The sequence below is a fragment of the Canis lupus genome, chromosome 6 (genome assembly GCF_003254725.2).
Source record: "Canis lupus dingo isolate Sandy chromosome 6, ASM325472v2, whole genome shotgun sequence".
Lineage (NCBI taxonomy): Eukaryota > Metazoa > Chordata > Mammalia > Carnivora > Canidae > Canis > Canis lupus.
This window is the reverse complement of record NC_064248.1, coordinates 45918627-45944367: the sequence shown is the minus strand read 5'-3', so window position 1 is coordinate 45944367 and position 25741 is coordinate 45918627. Positions and strand designations below refer to the sequence as shown.

General features: G+C 37.5%; 1 long non-coding RNA gene across 50 annotated transcripts in view; it reads left to right on the top strand.

Annotated features, from left to right (window-relative positions):
- The window catches only part of LOC112640759 (uncharacterized), a 62374-nt gene that overhangs the window by 7269 nt on the left and 29364 nt on the right, over nucleotides 1–25741 (top strand). For 4 of the 50 annotated variants that reach the window (XR_007411370.1, XR_007411366.1, XR_007411365.1 and 1 more), the window contains 5 exons: nucleotides 1786–2013; nucleotides 6500–6593; nucleotides 7563–7659; nucleotides 23815–23858; nucleotides 24529–24658. This is a non-coding gene — a long non-coding RNA (uncharacterized LOC112640759). Of the gene's footprint in view, nucleotides 1–1785; nucleotides 2014–6499; nucleotides 6604–7562; nucleotides 7660–8802; nucleotides 10305–19502; nucleotides 19536–20450; nucleotides 20633–23814; nucleotides 23859–24526; nucleotides 24659–25741 lie in introns of those variants that run through there. The other 46 variants (XR_003124194.2, XR_003124199.2, XR_003124196.2 and 43 more) reach the window with 39 other exon arrangements.

Here is a 25741-nt window from a genome sequence, read left to right as displayed (position 1 = left end):
TGAACCGTTCAAGTGATTCCCCAAGACTACCTGCAGAGTCTCACAATATGTCATGGGCTAGTAGCCCGAGACCTGTCCCTGTTCTTCCTCATAGGAAATGCATCCATTACATTGATGATATAATGTTAACATGTGAAGACTTGCATATGCTGCAGGACTTGGCTGGATCACTTGTGAGAAAAAAGATGGGCAGGGAACCCACAGGAAATTTAAGGCCCAAGGCACTGCCATAGGATTTTAGGAGTCATTCTGTCAGGCAAGACACATGTTTTCCCAGAAGCTCTGTTTGATAAATGCAAGCTCTTTGCACCTCTAAAGTGCAAAGGAGATGCCAGCCTTTGTAGAGATTCTGGGGTCTTAGAGGATTTTTATTCCCCACCTGGCATGGTGCCTCTACCCTAATGTAACCTGGTGAAGAAAGGGCACATGTGAGACTGGGGATAAGAATAGCTGGCCATCTTTGAGAAGCCAAAAATGCTGGAGAAACAGATTCAAGCTCCAGACATCCCCCAAGCAGGGCTACCATTTGAATGAATTGTGTCTATGACTGTGGAAGGCATGGGTCAGGTACTGAGGCAGAGACAACAGAAGGGGAGTGTGATTCTAGTATTTTAGTATCAGTCCTGGAAGGGAGAAGAAATGTGATATGCTGTCATTGAACAACAGTTCCTGCCAATGCACAGTGTTCTTCTAGGTGGACCCTCTCAAGAAAGAATGAAACAGCAGCCAATGGGATGAACACAGAGAGGTTTGGCTAGGGATCACTTATGATCTCTGGCCTTTACGCTGATAGATGGGCTGCTCTAAAGGGATTAACTCTACAGCTTGTAAACTGGAAGCTGAGGGATAGATGATTCATGAGCGGGCCCTTGCAGGGTCAGGTTGAGTGAAAAGACCTTTGAGTTCACCTGTAAGAGCCTGAGGCAATCCTCACTGTGTCCCACATCCTGCCTCATAAGGCATTGACACCCCCTGACAATCAGGAAGCTGCTGTTCCAGCCCAGCCCTAGCAACTGCCCCTTCAAGGATACAGCAGATACACACAAAAGAGCAGCCACCACAGTACCCTGATGGGATGGTATATTGCCAAGGATGTTAGATTACCCTTGAAAAAAGCAATGTGGTTAATATAGTAATAGCATGTCACGTGCTTTCTAAACAATACCCAAGGCAAATGCCAAAGGAGTTTGGGGACATTCAATGGAGTTCCCAACCAGGAAGCGACTGGCAAATTGGTTATATGGGCCCTTTTCACTCAGAGTAAGCGTTCTAAATATGGATGGATACCTTTGTTAAATGGGTAGTGATTGAGGGTCACATTTCAAATGTCATGTTACATAAGACTAGACAAAAGAATGTGACATTTAAATGGAGGGTTCATCTTCCCTAATATCTACAAGTACCAAGATTGGTAAAAAGGAAAATATTAAATTATTAATAGATAAAATTGTCTTAGTCATGTGAACTAAAGTACTGCTCTAGGCTTTAATAAATTAAATTCTTAGCTGAATATCAGCTCATTGCCTGATATACCAAAATGGGGATCCCTACCGAGGCACCCAACACGATAAAGGTATGGAGGTTGCAGGAAACTGTGTTGCTTAGACTCTCATCAAGGATCGATATACTATGCTGCTGAGAACACCAAGCCCCCAAATGCCTGAGAAAGGCATTATCTACTGGAATTTGCAATGGGATGTTTCACTGGGATGGGTGAATTACTTCGCACCCCTCCTTGAGGAAGAACTACCCAATTTTCACTGGGATTCTATTATTCTGTTGCAGGTTTGACCTGTTAAAATGCACTATGCTGACAATGGAGTGTGGACCATCTAAAGAGGGGAGAAGGTGGAGGTTGGCATATCTTGGACCGGCATATCTTGTCCCATCTCCTCACACCTTCCAGTGTTGCCTTCCCTGGCCAACATGTATGGTATGCACAACTAGATCAAGTTCTTAAGGCTGCCAACCTCTCTCTACTCAAGGCCAGGTGGACATGTTCTATTCCCACAGGTATAATCATTTGGCTGCTCTTTCTGTTCCCTCCATTGACCTGGTGGGTCTTATTAAATTCACCCTACAAGCTTTGAATGACAGCCAACAGAGCCTATCCTTGCTGAACACTGAAAAGTCTTTAATTAGAAAAGCTGTCCTCTAAAATAGAACAGCCTTGGACATTATTACTGCTTCTCAAGGAGGCACCTGTGCCCCATCCAATCAGAAAGAAATCAATCCTTATGAGGCAGGATGTGTGTGTTCATACATGAGTCTCTTAATATGTCATTATTATTACATCACGTGTGGACATAAGTGAATGTCCTGAGTGATCTGACTTCCAGTCTAGGGGATGTAGTAAATGAACAGTTCCAATAGTTTTCCATTTTTGTGGGAAAACTTGTCACTAATCTGGCTAATATTGGGTGGATTTTCTTTTTTTGAGATTTTATTGATTTATTTGAGAGAGAGTGCAAGCGAGAGAGCACAAGCAGAGGGAGTGGCAGAAGCAGAAAGACAGAAGGAGACACCCTGCTGAGCATGGAGCCTGATGTGGGGCTCGATACCAGGACCCTAAGAGTTGAGCTGAAGGCAGCAACTTAACCAACTGAGCTACCCAGGCACCCCAGAAAGCAGGAAAGGGCAGAGCGGAGGAACAGAGGGAGAGGGAGAGAGAGAATTTTAAGCAAGGGCTCAATCTCATGACCCTGAGATCATGACCCGAGCTGAAACCAAGAGTCAGATGCTAATGAATTGTGCCACTCAGGCACTCCCCTGGCTAATTACTGTCTAATCTGTGTTTCCTCTTGCATGTGTCTATTTGTTGCTGGGCTATCTGCCTCTCGCCAAGTAGCGGCCAAAGTAGACCCCTCCATGCTAGTGAAAACCATTGCTGACTGCTCAGGGCACATTGCAGAAGGAAAGGAAACTGTGTGAGATTATAAGAGCTGGTCACAATGGGCAGAGTGTTGGAAGAAGTCATCCAAGCTTATGACTGCCAGATGACCTGTGAGCTGAACCCAGGAAATAAGAGGCTCCTCACCCTCTCCCCTGTCCTTGGAATATGTGTTCTGTTTCCCTTCTCTACTCCTTGAGGGTGCCCAAAGACACATGGAAATGTGGTATTGAGACCCTCTGGACTGTATACATAACTGAACCCAGTTTAAGGCCTCTATATAAGCTTTTAGGATTTGACAAGTAAGTGTGGAAATCTATGTGTCTTGCAGACAGACATCCAAGACAAGTCCTGTAAATTCTCTTGTTCATCATTACTGCCACCTACGGATCTGAGGTGTCCTCCCTCATTCTTCCTTTTCTCTGTCCTCTGCACACAGGAGCAGTTTTCAGATGATACCTGGGAAGCTCCTGAGGAGGTTGTGAACAAATAGTGAGGGAATTATATATGATTAATGAAGTTTTTCTCCTTATGCTCTTAGAGGACATTTTGATATTTGATGATAATAAAATCACATAATTGGGTTTGGAAAATGCTTGAAATTTAGCTATGCAGAGTAACACCTTTCATGATCTTAAATATATATATATATATATGGGAAATATATATATATAATAAAAATTAAATGAAATGAAAAAATATATATCTCATATATATATAATGAGAAGATGAAAGCATTAAGTATTTTTGTCATAGGAGTGGGTCACAAGCAAGAAGTAACTGATCTGACAACATTTGACGGTGAGAGTCAAATGGTTCTATCATTTTTCTACATTAAAAAAGAAGATGAAGAAAAAAAGAAAAAGGATTCATCTTCTCACATGGCCAGTGACTCATTATTCTCCAGGTTCCTAAACCTACTGATTTAAAAAAAATAAGAAGAAAAAGTCTAACCAATGATCAAAACATAACTGTTTTAACTTAGCCTATTTTCAGTGATAAATATTCATTGGATGTTTGAGATTAACATATATGTGTAGTTGGATGGCACTGCTGCACACCTGGTAACAATATGACTTACACTTTTAAAAAAGAGGTCAAAGAATCTCATTGCTCTTTTGGGCATATTCAGGTAATACGTAGAAAGGTATTACTGTTTTAAATTAATATTTGTATTTCCATCTAATGAACTATGTGGAAAGTAAATGATACATGCCTTTTACCTATCTCCAAAAATTAATGTAAATTTGTCCTTTATCACCGTATGCACTTAGGAATAAACCCATTTATACCATATTAATTTTTTTCAATAAGAAGCTCTTTATATGCATTGTATAGAAATATTCTCAAAGTAATTTCTCTAGTTAAATATGTTCCCATGAGCTAAAGTAAAAATGTCTAGCTCTTATTTATGAGAAAAAATGGATCTCCTTAACAAGGTTAACTGATTATAATGTGAGTACAATTCTAAAATGTACAGTGATACATTTATACATATATGTGTATAGACATTTTTTCACTTAAAAAATTTCGTTCATGGACAAGCTAAATTTTAAAATAATACTAGCATATAACAACCAAGTTATACTGTTAGCGATTTGACTATATATTTAAGATAAAAATTTTTCCAAGGAAGGATGCCACAGGATATAGAATCTACTTTCAGTAAGTTAAATCAAATTTGTCCTATAATCCTATATTGTAATATTATTTATATTGTATATTTTAATAATATTTATATTCCCATTGATGTAAATATGTTTGTTTTTATATGTGTAATTGTCCTTTAAGATCAATATTGTTAGCCTTGCTTTATAGACACAACGAAGTGGACTTTTAAAAGGGTAAGTAGTTGCCCAATGTCATCAAAATCATGCTGTTGCAAAGAAGCAAAAATATGAGGTATGCCTCACTCCTAAGTATATCTGGATTCTACTGTATCATGAGTTTTTTTCTATGTTTTCATTTCTGAAACCTACAGTGTTAATGCCATGATATAATATTGATGTTGGTTATTGTGTGCTTATTCTATTCTAGGCAATGTTCTAAATTCTCTTCGATGTAGCAAAATTATGACGTAGGACCTATTATGACTTCCATTTTATGGGTGAGATAATTGATGGCTAGAATGACTAAGTAATTTCCTGAAGTTCTCACAACAGTTAATGAATAGAATGGGGATTTCCCCCACACATCCTACACTTGAGTCTAGATAATATCACAATTCTGTTTCAGAATGATTTTGAGACTGGTATGAGGGGTAAAAGGTCTCCTTTGTTCACTTACCTCATACTCCAAGGTGATAATTTATACTTTAGGATGGTTAGTTTTATGTTTCAACTTGGCCCTTCCTATTGTTAACATCATATGATGGCATGGGAGACTTGCCAAAACTAAGAAATTAAAATCGGTACACCCATCAACAATGTGGCAACTGAAAGACTTTGGCAATATCCTCTACCTGTATAAGCTCTAAATATGTATCCTATATATGGTACCCTTTGTCCCATAGCCAGCATTTTGTGATCCAGTACTCAAGAGGTGGAAGTGGGAGTGGTATTGCCCGCTATTATTCTTTGTGATCCACTAGCAAAAATTTAGCACCTTTCATTCTGCTGTCTAGAGGTCTTAGTTCCAAAAGGAGAAATGCTTCCCCCAAGAGATACACAATGATTCCACTGAATTAGTGATTAAGACAGCCACCTGGCCACTTGGAGTTTCTCATACCTCTGAATCAGGATTAGAAGAGAGTTACAGTATTGTCTCTAGTGATCCACCTTGAGTATCAAGAGGAAATTGAGCTGCCACTACCCAATTGATGTAAGGAAGAGTAAGTCCATATATAGGAGATCACTTAGGGCATCTCTTAGTACTACCATGTCTTCTAATGAAAGGCAATGGAAAATTATGGCAATCTAATCTAGGCAGGGCAACTAATGGCCCACACTCTTCAGTAATGAAGTTTTAAGTCCCTATACTAGGCAAAGAGCCATGACCAGCTAAGGGGCCTGTTGAGGACAAAATGAATATGGACACTAAAAAAAAAAAAAAAGATTATGGAATGGGTGATGGAAGAAGATAGTTAGATAGTTATAAATACCAGCTATAGGGATCCCTGGGTGGTGCAGCGGTTTAGCGCCTGCCTTTGGCCCAGGGCGCGATCCTGGAGACCCGGGATCGAATCCCACGTCGGGCTCCTGGTGCATGGAGCCTGCTTCTCCCTCTGCCTATGTCTCTGCCTCTCTCTCTCTCTCTCTGTGTGACTATCATAAATAAATAAAAATTAAATATATAAATAAATAAATAAATAAATAAATACCAGCTATAATGTGATGAGCAATGGAGAAAATTCTGTTATCTGTAATTTTAATTCTGCGTGGCTCAGTTAGTTAAGTGTCTGCCTTTGGCTCAGGTCATGCATGATCTCAGGTCATGATCTCTGAGATCAAGTCCCACATTGGGCTCTCTGCTCAGTGAGGAGTCTGCTTTTCCCTCTCCCTCTGTCCACCCACTTGTGTTCTCTCTCTCTCTCTCAAATAAATAAATAAAATCTTTAATAAAAAAATAAACTGTATTAATAATACTTAACTTCATATAATACTATTTAAGTTACAGAATTATCAAGGAGAAGAGCAAACATCATCCAATGATTGTATCCTTTTCTGAAGAAAGAATCAACAAGTTCTGGTTGTATACAGGATTGGTATGTCATGGTAGGAGGAAATATGACTAGTATTGTTTTTATTTGGACTTTAAGTATCTTTTAAGAATATGTGTATGAGGAATCCCTGGGTGGCTCAGCAGTTTAGTGCCTGCCTTTAGCCTGGGATGTGGTCCTGGAGTCCCAGGATCGAGTCCCACATCGGGCTTCCTGCATGGAGCCTGATTCTCCCTCTGCCTGTGTGTGTCTCTCATGAATCAATAAATAAAATCTTTTTAAAAAATGTGTATGAGTGCAAAGTCGACAAGAGGTGAACTGTAGTGGATAGTTTCATGCACAAACTTGGCTAACTTGTAGTATGAGGTTATTCAATTAAACATCAATCTAGTTGTTGAGAAGGTATTCTGTGGATGTGAATGACATCTACAATCAGTTAGCTTTAAGTAGATTTATATTTGATAAACCTAGTGGGCCTCATCTAATCAGTTGAAAGGCCTTTGAACAAAATAGGGCTTTTCCTGGGGAAGAACTAGAACTGATTTTCCTCACTGAAGAAGTGATCAGGGTGGGAAAATCTTCAGCTATTAGAATTCTTAAATCCTTGGTCAGATCTGTGACCCTTCCTGACCATTTCGGCTCATGGCAAATGAGAGATATGAAAGCGAAAGAGAAGGAATATGTGAGAAAACTACAAATGATGGAAATTTTGGCAACATTAATAAAGTTAACTGTACCACATTCATAATCTAGTAACACCCTGACCCAGCCCTGGGTCCTGAATATCCCTTTGGATGATTTTTTATTCTTGTTTTTTTTTTTTTTTAATTTTACTTATTTAAATAATCTCTATACTCAAAATGGGCCTCAAACTCACAACCTGAGATGATGTGTCATAAGCTTCTCCCACTGAGCCCATCCAGGTACCCTGGAAGGAATTGATAGATGTTTGAATTAAACTTAGAATTTTTAAAAATAAGCCCTAATTTAAAGAATAATTTCTTCTTCCTCAAGACTGCAAAATAAGCTCTTGGCCAAGAATTTCCAGCTTGCCCAGCAGATTGTGGACTTACCAATCCTGAATCCTCAACCCCCACAATTACATAAGCATGTATGTATATATATATATATATGATATATCCCCAGCTACTCTGTTTTTCTGAATAATTGTAACTTCAAGTTTAATATGCACTTGAAGAGAAAAAAAAAAGAATAAGAAGACTATTAATTTATTAGTTGGGTCTTATGGCAAAAATGGAGAAGAAAAATGATATATGTTGTCAGTTTGCCTTTCTTCCCAGCCCTATCACCTCTTAGGATATAATCATGTTTCAGATGTTCTTCTTCAGTATGCACTTCCATGTCTTGGACTATAGCATGACTAAACCCATTTTTAGTTTATTTATAGGTTATTTCAAGGAAAGCCTCTAGGTACAGCTTGGTATCAAAAAGCAGTATCTCAATAAGCAAACTATGTGGCTGTCTGTCTGCAGGAGAGGTCTTAGATCTGGGTATGTGTCTGGATGTGTGTGTCTCTTCTACTGTGAATCAGAACCACAGTGTTTTTGACTGTTGCATGTCTGGTAAAGTTATTAATAGCAGATATGCAGCTTACTTTTCACTGACTCATTTACTCCCAGGTTGGAGAACAACTTAACTAATTATGTCTTTTATAAGAATCATATGTTCTTTTTGAGGAGGACACGGTGAACAACAGGATGGTATGTCAGCTATTGTACCATTTCACACTGAAGTGACGAAACAGCTTCTATTTTTCTTAGAGAATGAGTCATATCAATAATCTTTAGCAACTTTTTGACCACAGGCTAACACTTAGCTTCTTGTACTTGTGCACCTTCTAGCAAACCAAAAAGTCTTTATTACAAGCTATAATTCTCAGGTTATTTACCTTAAGGGTTGCAATAATAATATTTCTGAAATTGACTGCTATTGATAACAATAATATTGTTTGTACAGTGGTCTAAAAGTACTTCCTTATGTGAGATGTTATGAGTTAATCTATACCAATAACTAGTATAAAGGGAAAGCATATAAACAAAGTATAACAATAGAGCACTATATGAAATAATATTTAATTCAATCATGATGATGAAGCATGATACATTTGAACGGTATTCAGCAAAGTTTAAAAGTAAATGGTCACAATAACAATAAAAAGACAAACTGTAAACTACTCCAAAACTGGGGGCACTTGAGTGACTCAGCTGGTTAAGTCTCCGATGCTTTATTTCAGCTCAGGTCATGATCTCCTGAATCCTGGGACCGAGCCACATCAAACCGGCCACTCAATGGAGAGTCCACTTCTCTTTCTTGCCCCTCTGTGCTCTCTCTCTCTCTAAAATAAATAAATCTTCTAAAAAATTTCTATATACAATTTTTTTAAAAAGACATTCCAAAAATATTTTATAAATAGAACCACACATTAGTAGTAAGTTAATTATTTAAAGCTGTGCAAGTAGATTAATTAGTAAGAAGACTATCAGGACATGAGTTAGTGTCAAAGAGACAAAGTGTGTTGAGTTGCCAAAAGACAACTGGTTAAAACTCAAAGGAGTAATTAAAATTTCAGCCCTAAATAAAAATGAGACTACAACAAAACATTAGTCAACCATAGTGAAACGCTCCACAAATAAACATAGATAAAGAAAAAAAATAGAGTGCCCTTGCCCTCATTGTTCTTCACTTAACTAAGAACAAAATGTTCCCAAGAGAAATGTATTGACAAAACATGACCCAACCTTTTCACAAATCAGTCCTTTTAGGATGTTAATCTACCAGAACAAGGAAAAATAAGCATATGTATGTGTTTGTAAATGAACGTTAATGCTGATGAATATAGTGAAAATTGTAAGCTTTCCTCTCAAAGCAATTGTGCTTGTGAAAACAATACTCACCAATATTATTCCAGTATTATTTGAAACTGAAACAGGGCAGGTGGGCAACTTGTGGTTAATATGATACAGGTTACCTATCTAAAGAAAATGCAGTCTTTTGAAATACCAGAAGTCAAATTAAATATTTTTGAGGAGAGAGATGCCTGGGTGGCTCAGTAGTTGAGCTTCTGCCTTTGACTTAGGGCGTGATCCCGGAGTCCTGGAATCGAGTCCCACATTGAGCTCTCCTGGAGGGAGCCTGCTTCTCCCTCTGCCTCTGTCTCTGCTTTGCTCTCTGTGTCTATCATGAATAAATAAATAAATCTTTAAAAAATTTTTTTGAGAAGAAAAAATGGGAAAAATGTGTTTGTAATGCACAGAATTACATAAACATGGCCAGAAACAATGACTATATTTTTGCATTTTATACAGCTTTCATGGTGCACATAATTCAAGGGATGAATACAATTCCTCAAAATAATCAATCTGCAAACTTGTTTAGGAAGAATTTACATAAAGCTGATTTGTGGCTATGATTCTGGTGCTACCAGTTCACCAAGGGATTAAACATTGTGAAGTTTAATCAAGTTTAATAACGTTAGAATTTAAAAGGTAATTGGGGATTTAGGACCAAAAGAGAACAGGTATAAACAAGGCATTTAGAGGTTTTGGTTATGATCAATGACCATACACCTGATTGATAGAAGGTTGTTTTCTATTAGATTATTATGTGACACACACATAGAGATTTCTAATTTCATATTCTCTGTTGAAAGAGTATGTCTCGTCCCTAAGAGTGTTAAAGCTCATCAAAATAAGCAGGGCAGGAAAGAATACAGATCTGACCTGAATAAGTACAGTTATACATTATGGTGACAAGGTTCAGCTTATGGTATGAGAGAAAACACTTTGTTATGTATCATGGATCTGCAACATTATCTACTTTAAGAGATTTTTAGTGTCACTAAAAAAGGAAAAATGTTTTCAATTATAATTATACATATTAATAAAGTTTTTTATGAATACGTATTCTAGAGAGAGAATGAATGGGACGGACAGAGGGAGAGGGATTGAGAATCTCAAGCAGACTCTGCACCGAGTGTGAGACGGTCATGGGGCTTCATCTCAGGACCTGGGGATTAGAACCTAAGCACAAACCAAGAGTCAGATGCATAACCGACTGTGCTGCTCAGGTGCCTGCATGTTCACAAGTTATTAATGTACATTATGATTTAAGACCTCTTAAAATGTGGAAAAAAGTGCATCTTAGAACTGATAAAATACAGCTTTTGCATCACAGATAAATTAGTAACAAATATTTATAAAGAAATTTGAGTCATTGGGGCACACAAGCCCCCTAAATCCAACTAGTATATTTGTGTTTCTTTTCCTTTTTATTTTCTTATACTTCAGACAAATTCACCTTTGTTAATGATGCTGAAGTCCCTACACGCTATGAGTTACATTGTGTCCCTCTAAAGACACTGAATGTTCCAGCCCGCCAGTATCTGTGAATGTGACCTTTTTTTGAAATAAGGTCTTGGCAGATGACCAAGTTAGGATGATGTCACAAGGGCAAGCCCTAATCGAATATGTGTGTCCTTGTAAAACGAGGAAAGCTTGAAAACAAAAATAGAAGCACACAGGGAGAACACCAGGTGACGATGAAGGCAGAGATTGGGCGATGTATCTACATGTCAAGGAGTGACACGGATTGCCAGCAAACCCCAGAGCTAAGAGAAAGGCAGGGAAAAAATTCTGCCGCACAGCATTGAGAAGTAACCAACTGCTGGCACTTTGACTTCAGACATCTGTCCTCCAGGGCGCCCAGGCAATAAATTGTGTGTGCTACCCCCTCTGCAGTGCTCTGTTACGGCAGCCCTGGAAAATGAGCACATTAGGATAATTTACTAATACTTTAGCAAAATGTTTTTGTTTTGTTTTTTGGGTTTTTTTTAAGGTTTTATTTATTCATGAGCGACACACAGAGAGAGAGAGAGAGAGAGAGAGAGAGAGAGAGAGAGGCAGAGACCCAGCCAGAGGGAGAAGCAGGCTCCCTGCAGGGAGCCTGACGTGGGACGCGATCCTGGATCTGCAGGATCACGCCCTGGGCCGAAAGTGGCACTAAACTGCTGAGACACCCGGGCTTCCCAGCAAAATGTTTTTGGTGCTATTGTTTGAATACCAGAAATGATTACAATGTATTTTTCTATTATTCTTCAGTTAGGCAATTAACTTAATCAGAACCCTAATATTACTGGCGTTTTTACATATTACATTTCCAGCTATTGACCGGTACTCTCCTCCTGCAGTAAGATTTTGTATTTAAGAAGTTGTGAATAAAGGATCTGAGAAAGAAATGAAATGTTTACTGCTTGTGAGCAGGCAAATAAAAATCTAAAATCATATGTTTTCTTGAATTGACTAATACTTATTATATTGATGTAAGAATGAGTTAGGGGCAGACAGGGCTAGGCAGGGAAAGATAAGGGAAAGGCCCCAGAGTCAGGCTCCTGCCCAGCCCAAGGAAACAGAGATAAGACAGTAAAAGCAGAAAATAAACCTGACTCCCTAGCTCCAAAAGGTTCGGGACTATCCCCCTTTAATGGCTACTAGGTTCACAGAAACTCTGGATACAGAGGGATATAGTGCAGGAGATGTTAACCAGAGAGAAGGGAACTCCTTGTTGTGGCAAGTCCACCATGTTTGCTGTAACCAGAGACATGAATCTTACAAATCCACCCTGACATTGACAAATTCTCCAAGTTCCCTGCTCAGTTCCCTATAAAAGACAGACCATAAAAAGCCCTTAGTGGCAACCCTGTAGGGATCCCTCTCACTTTTGAGTGCTTTCTGTGCTTAATAAATTTATCATGTTGCTCACTCTTTGACTCTTGAGACAAGAACCAGGCTCTCCTGTATCAATATGATGTTTTCTGGAGGTACGTCATGCTATACGCTGCAAATAGTTTTGCTTCTTTTAATGCATACTTGTCTCTGTACACATGTGCCTGCATGCATGTGTGTGTTTATGCCTTTTGTGTGTGTTGAGGGAGGGGAGGGCTAGATTTTCCTATTTCCTTCTTCCAGTGTATCTTTTGGTTTGGGTTTGGGTTTCCTTCATAGGGTCTACTCTTCCCATCTTTCTTATACTCAGTGTTTAAGAAAATCCCGAGTTGATTGTTAGGTGCTTGTGCATCTAAAAAGAAGAGCTGTGGTTTAACCTTAGCTTTAATCTCCATACCCAGAGAATGTAGGGGGAGGAAAGACTTCCTCTACCTTCCTAGCTTCTGTAGGGAAGGGGAAATAATTTCCCTTTATTCTTCTGAGGTTTTGGCTGAGACTCCTTTAATAAAAGGTTAGCAAGAGGAACATGAACAGAAGTTCATCAGCATGTATACCTCAAGTATATGTCGGAGACACCCAGGGAAAAGTGAGTAACTCAGAGGTGGCTTAGAATTCCAGCTTATATAGCATCTTCAACAAAGAATAATACATTTGTGGAGAAATGACAAGATGCAGGAAAGCCATTTTAGGCCTCCAAGGAATGAGATAGAAGCCAATTAGTAAAGTCAAGTACTAGTAAAGTCAAGTAAAGTCTGTTACGTAGATTCCTTTGGTACCTTCTCCAAGTTCATAGTCTCTAACTTAAGTCATGATTAACTTTTTTTTTAAGTTTTATTTATTTATTAATGAGAGACACAGAGAGAGCCAGAGACCTAGGCAGAGGAAAAAGCAGGCTTCATGCAGGGAGCCCAATGTGGGAGTCAGTCCCAGGAACCTGGGACCATGCCGTGTGCTGAAGGCAGATGCTCAACCCCTGAGCCACCCAGGCGCTCCATGTGGTGGTTAACTTCAGTTCTTCCTAGGCAAGATGAGAAGAGGGACATCTTTGAAAAGGGGATGGCAGAGGGCTTTTCTTACATCTTCTCAATTACCTTCAGTGCAAATAATCCTTCCCTCAAAATCACATATTTTAGGGGTGCTGGGTGGTGGCTAAATTGGTTAAGCTACTGACACTCGTTGTGGGGCTCAGGTCATGATCTCTGTCCTGAGTTGGAGGTGGCATCGGCTCCGCTCTGCTGGCCTCTGCTTAAGATTCTGTCTCCTTCTGCTCCTCTCCCTGACTCAAAAAAAAAAAAAAAAAAAAAAAAAAAAATCACATATATTGGGGTATGTGGTATTCTGGTATCCTTCAGTTCAATTACTGGGTCTATGAAATAAGCAAAAAGCAAATTAGGAGAAAACATATACAAATTCATTAAATTTTAGGATTACATGCATGAAGGCATCCAGGAAAAACTTGTGAATATCCAAAATAAAGGTGAGATTTGGGAGCTTGTACATCATCTTAATAAGGGAAGAGGAGGGGCCAGAGAGGCAACTTAAGAAAGAGTAAATGGCTTTTAGGTAAAATGAATGGGCCTTTACTAAGGCAGGCCTTTACCCTCAGAGGCTGCTACTCAGGCTAGGGGCGACCTCTCCCAGAGGGGGGCAGGCCGGCCTCAGTGCTGGTCCCGAGGCCGCCTCCTTGGGGGGAGTCTCACCTCCTGGTCTCGGGGCCCCCGGGGTCAGGGCCCTGCAGGTCCCAAGGGCGTGTGCAGGGCCAGGCCAGGCCGGCTTGGGGCCCCCCTTTGCGGGGAGGGGAAAGGAGGCCGAGGTCCGGGAGCCACCTACCCCTGCTGTCACACGCACCCACAGCATTAAATAAAAAAGCAGCTTCCCAGGATAGAGGCTGCGCAGGCAGCTCTGGGGTCAGGCTGGGGCCTGTGGTTCAGACTCCTCTGCAGGCTGCTCCCCAACCCCGCAGGGTGGGAGGCTTTGAACAATAAACAGGGGGCAGCTCCTAGGCAGACAGGTCCACCTGGGGGGAGTGAGGGGGCACTCCTGAGGCCAAAAGATTTCTGTTCCTCTGAGATCTGGAGCTTTGGGCGTGGTAGTTTGTGACAGCTTGTCTGGGTGCTGTGTGGGCTTCTAGTCTCCCCTCCTGAGATAAAACTCCGTCTTCTCATGTTGATGAGATTCCTGGGGATGGGATTTAAGACAATTGAGTTCATTTTGGAGGATCTGTTTTTCAGGCAGATCGCAGGAGGTCAGAGAAAGTGTCTCCCTGCATCTACTGTTAATCAGGAGCCTTCCACTCAGAATTATCAATACATCAAAGTGGCATATTTGATGATGGCATGTCAAACTCCTTCAAGGTGATACAGTTCTAGAGAAGTTACCTGATAAACTAGGTCAAAAATCAACATATGGAAAATAACAAGAATGTTATAGATGACCATTTATATATGACTACGGTCATAATGCCTACAGATTTTTTAAAAACATTAACATCGATATTTTCAGAACCCCTACTAAGAAAGATCAAGATTTTGGTGCAAATAGTTCTTTTCAGAAATAAATTTGAAACAATAGAAATGCTTCCATGATGAATTGAGGGATTATGTTCCATTTTTTCTCGATAAGTGCAATCATGTATGTTTATAACATGCCTTCTAAACATTCCATGTCAAAAACATACTAATTTGAGCTATATTTTGAGCATTTCTTTTAGACTTTGTGGTATTTTTCAGAACTACAAGTAATTAGTGTCCTCTGCTAAAACTTACTCTGGAGGGAACTCTCTTCCAGGACAGCTGTATGAGGAGCTCTACGGCCCTCATCTCAGCAGAATAACCGTAACAACTAAATATTATAAAATAAGACGCAATCTAAAGTTTCTGCAAGTTATCTTAAGAACATACAGAAAATAAAGAAACTGTTTTTTAAAAAAATCTACTAGGCCTCATAGCGTTTGGGGCCCATGTCTTCCCATGGCTCCTGGTTAAGGGCTGTGGTATCTCTGGGAGAGTCAGGCTGCCAGCGTATTTCATCCTTCCCTGCCTTTGGCTAACTGCAGGAGGGTAAAATTGCAGAGGCTACACTTCAGTCAAGTGTGACCAATAAATCAGGGACCTCTTTCTTCCACCCACCCCAATTTGAAGGGTGAGTGGCCTTACTACAAAGTGGCAGGGGCAAATACTTGGGCCTGTTTCCCCCCCACCTCCCACCCCCGCCCCCACTAGCTCACTCATATTGTAGAGGTTCCGTCCTGACAGAAGCAGGTGGAAAAGACCAGGGTTAGCTACCTACGTTTAACACCCTGCTTAAAGCAAAACAGTCATTTCCCAAGAAGTGGGCCCCTGCCCGTAACACAGCTACAGAACAGAACCTCCGAGAGTTTTGCTCAGGGAGAGAGGCGAAGCTGTAAGAACAGAGAACACCAAAGCTCTCCTCAAGGGAACTGTCTTTATTTGGGATATAGTTTGGGAAAGTACGAGCCTCGGGATGCTATAGAGAAAGAAAAAACAAAGGGGAGATTTTGATGATAAGCCATTAAGATAAAGCTGTATTTCCTTGACAGCAACAAATTAATCACAAGCCACCTACTTTACCAAAGAGAACTAGGGAAAGAGCTAAAAAGAAGCTGCCTGTGGTCAGAACAAAAACTGATCTCAAAATATGCATATAAAGGGACTTAATTTTAACTCAAGTCCAATAATTATGTAAAAACCAATAGGGTGCTCAGCTGGAAATTAGTGGAGGTTAGCAGTTGGATCTGATCCCAACAGAAACAGACGACATAACCGGGAGATCAAGGAAAGAGACAAAGCTGTGCTAAAACCACTGTCATATTTATGATTAGCGTGTATGTACACAAGACTCCTCTTTGACGATTGGTTTTACACTGTGGGGAAAATAAACTTCACTAAATTAGTTCATCAAAGTTAATAAATAAATTACAAGCGCCACCAACAGCAAACCCCAAAGAGAAAGGGATTGTTACACAGAGTCAGAAAACCGTCACTGTGGGGCACCTGGGTGGCTCACAGGGTTTGGCCTCTGACTCTTGGTTTCAGCTCAGACCCTGATCTCAGAGTCATGAGATGAGCCCTGCTTCAGGCTCCATGCTCAGTGGGGAGTCGGCTTCAGATTCTCTGTCCTTCTCCCTGCGTCTCATTTAGGCGTGTGCTCTCTCTCCCTTTCTCTCTCTCAAACAAATAAATCTTAAAACAAAGCAATCCTTGCAACTGTTTGCATGAGACCTTTGACTCCTCCTTGCCTCTAGACCATCACTGCTAATGCCAATCCCTCAGTGATGTTGCTGCATTTAAATACCATTGCTTTCATTATCAATGGTTTCTGCATCCAGTCTTTACTTACTTGTATGCGAAAGGTGCTGGACGTGGTTTAAATATTTGTGTAATATGTTTAAAATGTTTATTTCTCAAGTAATCTATTAGCTAAGATAAATTTATCAATTTGAGGGTGAAGAGAAACAAAACATTTCAATATATTAACCATTATTCCCTCACTTAAAGTTCTTTATAAGCACTATTGATGATGGAACATGTCTCTTTTCATTAAAAAAATATAACTTTGTTAAGTAGTTATAAACCCTAAAATGTTGGTAGCTGCTACATAACTCAGCAAAAAGATGGCATAGTACATACAAACTATGAAAGAAAAATTAAGAACACAATTGGAAACTTTGCATTTACATTCAGTATCTCAATACTGAGGACATTTATGAGAGTAGAAGACAGTGACTGCATATTGGAACTATAATTTGTAGCCTTAAGAGAAGTGGGAGTATTTAAAGATATCAAATCTTTGGGAGAATCTTTTATTTTTTTTATCATTTTTTTGAAGCTCTTTCTCCAGGCACCAATACCAAAGGATAAAGAAACACAGTTCAAATGACAGCCACTTCACAAGCTTTGTAAAACTTGTGAAAAATACATTTCAAAAGAAAGAAAAACTCAAGTTTTTCCCATAAGTATATACCACTGGGTTCTGTTATTATTTTTTTGTTGTTTTCTCAAGTGCAAAGTTTAAGAAGGGAGACTGAACAAAATAGAGATACTAGTTTGGGTTATAATTCAAGGGGCTTTATGATAAAAATTAAATGAGATTAGAATGTTTAAGTACAAGTTATAAGGCTTTCAAGCAAATGCCTGTGCTATTAAAATAGAAATTTAAAAAATTATTTGTTTCTGACATTCAAAATGTAAACATCTTTTTCTTATTATATCTTTCCATCATTTTTACCTCAAATATTTTGAGATTTTTTTATGTATATATATTTTTCATGTACAATTTTATTATTTGATAATTTTCTTTTTATTTTTTAAGTGTTGTCATATGTATCACATAGCAATATATACATTTTTTATTAGTCGTATTTTTTCTTGGGATGCCTGGGTGGTTCAGCGGTTGAGCTTCTGCCCTTAGCTCAGGGGGTGATCCTGGGGTCCTGGGATTGAGTCCCGTATTGGGTTCTCCACGGGAAGCCTGCTTCTTCCTTTGCATATGTCTCTGCCTCTCTCATGAATAAATAAACTCTTTAATAAATAAATAAATGTAGTTTTCTATTAATGTAAGCACTAAGACTCATATTCTCAGGATTATAATAAAACAGAAAATTTAGTCCTGGAACATTAAAAAGGACATCAACTTGATTAATTCATTTTATAAAATTGAAAATATCTGCTGAGATCAAATATTATCTTTCCTGAGTTGAATTTTTATTTCAACTCCCATTGTGGACTTTCCTTTATTAAATAGTGCTAGCTCTCAGATTTTTTTGGTTTTCTAATCATTATTTTAAAATCTTACAAACATGTCTTTATTAGCTAATTATAATTGGGAAGTCTAAAATGAGTAAAAGGGGATACTATTTTCAACTATATTTTCAACTATTTATAGCAAATACCCAGTAGATTCAATTTTAAGGGGACCTAAACCGATGATGAAAGATGTGTTCACTTCCTTGTAAATTTGGCTTAGTTTGGTGTCAAAAGCACTAGGACAGCAAATTCTCAAGCTTTAACATACCAAAAAGAGAGAAACAACTTTTGAAATAGTTTTCAGAAGTCAGAAAGGACACCTGTATAACCTTGCCCCGTGTACTTGTATGGCATACCAAACACTGAGTAAAAAATTTGATTTCTGGTGCTTCAATTCAATTGTTTTGCAATAACAGCCCTTGCCACTAGTAGTGTAGTGCAAACTTCCAAAGTGAATCTGTTTAAGCTACACGGTCTCACAATAGAAATAACTTTTAAAAAAGTCCAGTACATGATCTTTCTAATGGGTTTTCATAGGACCACTATATACCTTTGTTGTTTATTTTTCATTTATTTTTTAAAAGATTTTATTTATTCATGGGAGACACACACACAGAGAGGCAGAGACACAGGCAGAGGGAGAAGCAGGCTCCATGCAGGGAGCCCGACCTGGGACTGGATCCCAGAACTCCAGGACCACGCCCTGGGCCAAAGGCAGATGCTCAACCCCTGAGCCACCCAGGCATCCCTACCTTTGTTTTTTAAAGTAAAAGTTTCAACTACTTTAAGTTTTTGGAAGTGACAATATATAACAGGTGTAGAAAGGTCATCAAAATGAATTGAGAGTTAAGTGTTAAAAAAATCATTTCTGTTTCATTTATTCCTTTTCTTAGTTTTATTGAAATATAACTGACATAGAACATTGTGTAAATTTAAGGTGCACAACATAATTTGATATAGTTATATATTGTTAAATGATGACTATAATAAGTTTAGTTAGCATCCATTTACCTAATATGGTTAACAATTTTTTTCTTGTGATGAGAACCTCGAGATCTACTATCTTAGCTAACTTTCAAATATGCAACACAGTATTGTTAACTATAGTAATTGTGTTGTACATTACATGCCCAGAACTAATTTATCTTATAACTAGAAGTTTGTACCTTTTCTCCACTTTCAACCAGTTCCCCAAAGCCCCTCACTCACCACCTGGCAACCACAAATCTGATCTTTGTTTCTATGATTTGGTTGGTGACTTTTTTTTCCAGATTTCACATAATTCCCTAAACTAATACTCAGGGAATGAGGTACCCCAAAACATTGATAAATTAGATAGAATCGGTCCTGGGAAAAAATCAGTAAATTAGTGTTTGTTTCTTCTTTCCTTTTACCTTTTTTTCAATTCATCTCTTCCTTGACACATGTTTTACCATTCTGCTCCATAGCTATTCAAGACTTTCCAGGCACTGCTCTGTCTGGTAGGTGACACATAAGTTTGCCTTTTTTGTAATCTCTCCCATAAATACATACCCATCTGGCATCTATTTCCACAGGTCTTTTAGAGTTTCTAAAGTAAAGTTCATTAATCTAAAAAAATAGTCTGGAAAAATGTGTTAATGTGTATTAATGGCTTACAGTTTGTTCTTTCAAAATAATACAGTTGCTTTTCAAATAGATTCTTCTATGAATATGCAGCATTAAGTATAAATAATTATAACAGTAGAAATTTTACACAATTATATAATTTTTTTTTTTTTTTGTAAGCTGAGCCTTTTAGTACCTACTCTGATGACACATACTTTGGAAAGTCCTATAAAATACACCTCTGGTGTTCAAAATGTAACATGATGACTTTTCAGTCACATCCCAAACTTTGAGAGAATATTTAAAACCTTTGGTCTATATCCAGTGGATATTCTGGGTACTAGAATCTCATCTGCATTCATTAGGGACCCAGAGATCTGTAGCAATATAATGAATGTTCTTTTCATATAGAATGTTTTTTTCCTATAGAAAGCAGAGAAAGACTTGAGATTTATTGCATACATATGAGAATTATGTACTATTTTTCCTACATCTTAAGCTTAAGACTATATTAATATTAATATTAATATCATATATAGATTTCTTATGTTTTATGTTTTCTAATTTATTCTCAACATTGTGCCAAAATAAGTTTATTTTCTTTTTCTACTTTTGTTTTCTCGTGCAGTTAAACTTGTTTCTAGTTTTTTTCTGCATTTTTGAAATAAATTAAAATGGTTCATTTTGCATGCCATATCCTTTTTGTTAGTTCACTTTAGACACATTCTCCTATTCTGAAATAAAGGTCAAACTTTTAAAATATAGTCATTGTTAATTTATTTGTATAATTTTCTTTAACTCTGCTCCAGAGATTTTCCCTGCTTCAAATGAAGTGATGAGAATGTCCACCCCTGTGCTTTTTCAGTGAGAATGACATACCCATACCCATGATATTTCCTCTGTCTCTGAGCTTCTCTGTGCTCTCATTAGCTGCCTCTGCCTGTTACCTTGCTGCTTCTGTGTTCTCCCATAAAGTTTTCCTGATAATGAATCAGTGGAGTGATTACTTTCTATCCTATACATCATTCTGAATTACTTCTTCATTTAAAATGGATTTCCCCTTGCAAGAAACATGAATGCAATGATGCCTTTTGTGTTACACTATTAAACATCTTCTCTGGAAGAAGCATCTCAGGAATCTGTAACATTTTCATGGTCACGGTACGCATGCTATCCCTGTCTTTTAAAGATATAAATGTAATAATTATCAGTGAATTTTGAATTCCGTTTCTCCAGTTAAGATATATACATTTATACATACATAAAAATAATTAAAATATAACAAGAAGGCCCATATAGTAGATCATATGGCTATGAATTGTTCTTCCTTTTCACTATCTCGGTAATTTTCAAGATTTTCAAAAAGGCAACATGCTACAAATATTTCAAGATACTTAATATGAAATATATATAACCCATATATATATATAGATCTAGATGACACAGATAGAGTTCAGTCAAGGTTTCTTCAAGAATGCAGAAGCCTCTATATATTCCAAAAATAGCAAAGGTCAGAGGAGTCATTACCAACAATTTCAGCCAGCAGTATGAAGACAGATGGTTCTTAATAACTCTCTAGAAAGTTGCTGCAATTTATAAGGATCTTTGGGAAGTCTTCACAAATTTTGTGGTTTGGGCCACAAAAGGGAACAGTTATCCAGAAAGCCAACTGTGAATTTCATATCTGTACCTGCCATGGCCACCTCTTCTCTCCTTATATATAAATTTTGTGAGATTGCTTCTCATTGACAAATTTTGGAAGACAGTAAAGTGATGATGAACTTCCAAGAGACCACCCAGGACAAACACATATACAGAAAACTAAACAAAACTGAAATATCCATACAGCTGAGCAATAAATTATAAAGCAATCACCAATGTAAGTACCAATCAGGTAAAAAAAATAAAATAAAAGTAACATTGATGGCATCCATGAAGTTCATCTCATGCTACTTCCTATTCTCTTTTTCCCCAAAAAGTGATCACAATCACAATTTTTATACTTGTTTCCTTACATTTCTTTATTGCTTTAAATCTAGCACAATTTTTAAACATTAAGAGTTTACAAGGTCTAATTTGATCATTATATAATTTGAAACTTAAACTGTGTTGTTGTCTTGCTTCATTTACTAAGCAGTATGTTTGAGGGATTTATTTTTTTTAAAGGATTTTTTTTTATTTATTCATGAGAGACACACAGAGAGTTAGACATAAACAGAGAAGCAGGCTCCCAAAGGGAGCCAGATGCGAGACTTGATCCCAGGACCCAGGATCACACCCTGAGTCAAAGGCAGATGTTCAACCACCAAGCCACCCAAGTGCCCCATTTGTGTGATGTATTCATGTTGCTTTGCGTAGAAGATATTTATTCATTTTTATCCAACTCTTTTTGTTGTGAAATGCACATAACATAAAATATGCCATCTCTACCATTTTTAAGTGTACAGTTTAATGGTATTAAATGCGTTCACAGTGTTGTGCTACCATCACCACCATCTTTTTCCATAATGTTTTTATCTTATAAAACTGAAACTCAAAAAAATAAAACTGAAACTCTATACCATTAAACAATAACTACTCATTTTCCTCTTCACAGCGCTGTCACCAACCATTATATTTTCTGTCTTTAATTTTGACTACTCTAAAAAAATAATAATAATTTTGACTACTCTTAAGTGCCTCACACAGTGGAACCATATAGTATTTACCTATATGTAGTTATTTCCCTTAGCATTATGTCCTCAAGTTTAATCCATGTTGTAATATATTGCAGAATTTCCTTCATTTTTAAAGCTGAATAATATTCCACTGTACACATACACAGCATTTTCTTATAGATTCATCCAACAATGGACCCTTCGGTCGCTTTACATTTTAGCTATTGTGAATAATGCTGCTATAAGCATGAGTATATTAATATCTCTTTGAAATCTTGTTTTACATTCTATTGGGTATATACTCTAACATGGAATTGCTGAATCATATAAATATTGCATTTTTTATTTTTGAGGCCATACTGTTTTCCACAGTGGCTATATCATTTTACCTCCTAACAACAGTGCACAAGGGTTTCAATTTCTACACACCCTCACCAACATTTGTTCTCTTTTTTTTCTTTTTTGACAGGAACCATCCTAATGGGTGTGAGGTGATAATCTCATTCTAGTTTTGATGCGCATTTCCTTAATATTGGTGATGTTGAACATCTTATTGTTGTGCTTATTGTCCTTTTGTAAGCCTTCTTTAAAGAAATTTCTATTCAATTCCATTGCCCATTTTTTAATAGGATGTTTCTGGGTTTGTTTTTGTTTTTCTGTTGTTGAGATTTTGTAGTTATATATATACATATATATATATATTCTTATTTATATTTCTTATATATATATATAAATAACTACAACTATATATATATATGGATATTAATCCTTTACCAAATATATGATTTGCAAACATTTTCCACTATTGTGTGGTCTGCCTTTATATTTTATAGTGTCTTTTGATGCACAATTTTTAAGAAAAAAATTCATAAAGTTCTGTCTATCCGATTATTATTTTGATACCTGTGCCTTTTATGTCATATCTAAGAAAGCATTGCCAATACCAATATTATGAAATTTTGCCCTCTATTTTCTTCTAAGAGTTTATTTTAGGTCTCCCATTTAGGTCTTTGACCTGCTTGGAGTTTATTTTTGTAGATGCCATTAGGTAAGAGTCAAACTTCATCCTCATGTGTGTGGATATCCAGTTTTTCCAGCATTTTTTATTGAAAAAAATGGTCCTTCCTTCATTGAGTGGTCTTGGCATCCTTGTCAAAAAACATTTGACTATGTGAGAGTTTATTTGCTGGGTTCTCTGTTCTGTGGTGTTGGTCTCTGTTAAAACCAGTATCACACTGTTTTGGTTACTGTAGCTTTGTGGTAAGTTTTGAAATCAGTAAGGGTGGGTTTGTTTTTCTCCAAGATAGTTTAGGCCATGCAGAGTCAACTTGAGATTCCATATGAATTTTATAATGGAGTATTTTATTTCTGCTGAAATCATCATTGGGATTTTAATAGGAGTTGTACTGAATCTGAAGATTGCTTTAAGTCATATTGATATCTTAGAAATATTGAATCTTCCATTCTATGAACGTGAGATATGTTTCCATTTATTTGTGCCTTTAATTTCTTTCAGCAATTTTGTGTTGTTTTTCACTGTACAAGTCTTCTACGTCCTTGGTAAGTTCCCAAGTATTTATTCTTTTTGGTACTATTCTGTATTGAGTAGTTTTCTTAATTACTTTTTCAATTTATTTATTATTGGTATATAGAAATGCAACCAGTTTTTGTGCGTTAATTTTGAATCCTGCTACTTTGCTGAATTCATTTGTTCTGACAGCTTTTTATTTTTGGAGGCATCTTTATGGTTTTTTATATAAAGATCTCATCATCTGCAAACAGAGATAATTGTATTTTTTTTCTTTCCAATTTGGATACCTTTTATTTATTTTCCTTGCCAAATTCCTCTGGCAGAACTGCTAGTAATATATTGAATAGAAGTGGTGACAGTGACATCCTCGCCATATTCTTGTCTTATATAAAAACTTTCAATTCGTCAACATCAAGAAGGATGTTAGTTGTGGGCTTTTCATGTATAGCTTTTATTATATGGACCTAGTCTTCTATTCCTTGTCTGTTGAGTGTTTTTATTATGGAAAGATGTTGAATTTTGTTAAATGCTTTTTCTGTGTCAATTGAGATGGCTTATTTGAAGATCATTGTAGGTTCACATGAAGTTGTAGGGAATAATAAGACATCCTGCATGTCTTTCACTTACTTTAACCTAACAGTAATATCTTGCAACTGGAATGATATTTTTAAAATAATTTTATTTATTTTTTCATGAGAGACAGAGAGAGGCAGAGACACAGGCAGAGGGAGAGGCAGACTCCCTGCAAGGAGCCCGATATGGGACTCTATCCACACTCCAGGATCTTGTCCCGAGCCGAAGGCAGGCACTCAACTGCTGAGCCACCCAGGTATCCCTGGAATAATATTTTAAATATATCATTATGTTTTCATCTTCTACATTCTGTGTATACATTTCTGCCATTAATTCAAGAAGTCTACCTGCTTTAGAATCAAGGAGACAGAAATGGAAAGAGAGAGAAGCTGGGAGAACTGTTGAAGTGGGAATGAAATAAAAAGTGGTTATCGACTCAACACTAACATTATACAGAGAACTTTGAAGCAAGACATAATCTTTAAAGTTCTTACCTGAAAAATGGACTAAAATTACTAATTGTGACTAATATGTTAGGGTCAAATTTAATGACCTAACATGAAATTTATGTAAGAAAGTCCCCCAAAATACGGGAATTGCGATGGAGTTACTGTGTCCTTTTCTGTCCCAAGGAACTTTTGAGAAAAAAGAGAACTAGAAAGGCAGATTGATCTGTGTATTTCTTCTCTCCACTCTCTTGGTTTGGTTGAAAGAAAGTTTTAAGTGAAATGAATGAAACACAGAAGACCTGAGATTTTTGCATCAATGTAATCTAAATCTGTGAAGAAATAGCATCTCATTCTTAATAGTAATCTGTTATTTTTTTAAGTTTATTTTTTTAATTTTTATTTATTTATGATAGTCACAGAGAGAGAGAGAGAGAGAGAGAGAGAGAGAGAGAGGGGCAGAGACATAGGCAGAGGGAGAAGCAGGCTCCACGCACCGGGAGCCGGATGTGGGATTCAATTCTGGGTCTCCAGGATCGCGCGCTGGGCTAAAGGCAGGCGCTAAACCGCTGCGCCACCCAGGGATCCCCTTAATAGTAATTTGGAATAGCTTCATAGTTATCTCAAAGTTAATTTGGCAGGATAAGATAATTATGTAGAGTGAAGACAACTATTAAATCATTTTCCGGAGTCACCATAAAATTCTCCTTTGGCTTGAATTAGACCCAAATTTGGGAAAAATTCTCAAATGCTTCCAATTAATAATACAGAAAATAGCAGAAATTAAAATCCCCAGAAGTGCATGAGGGCAGGTTAAAACAAGGATTGAATGAAAAAGCCTAAGCTAGGGGACTGGAAACAGTGATTACCTAGACATGGGCAAGAGCTGGTTA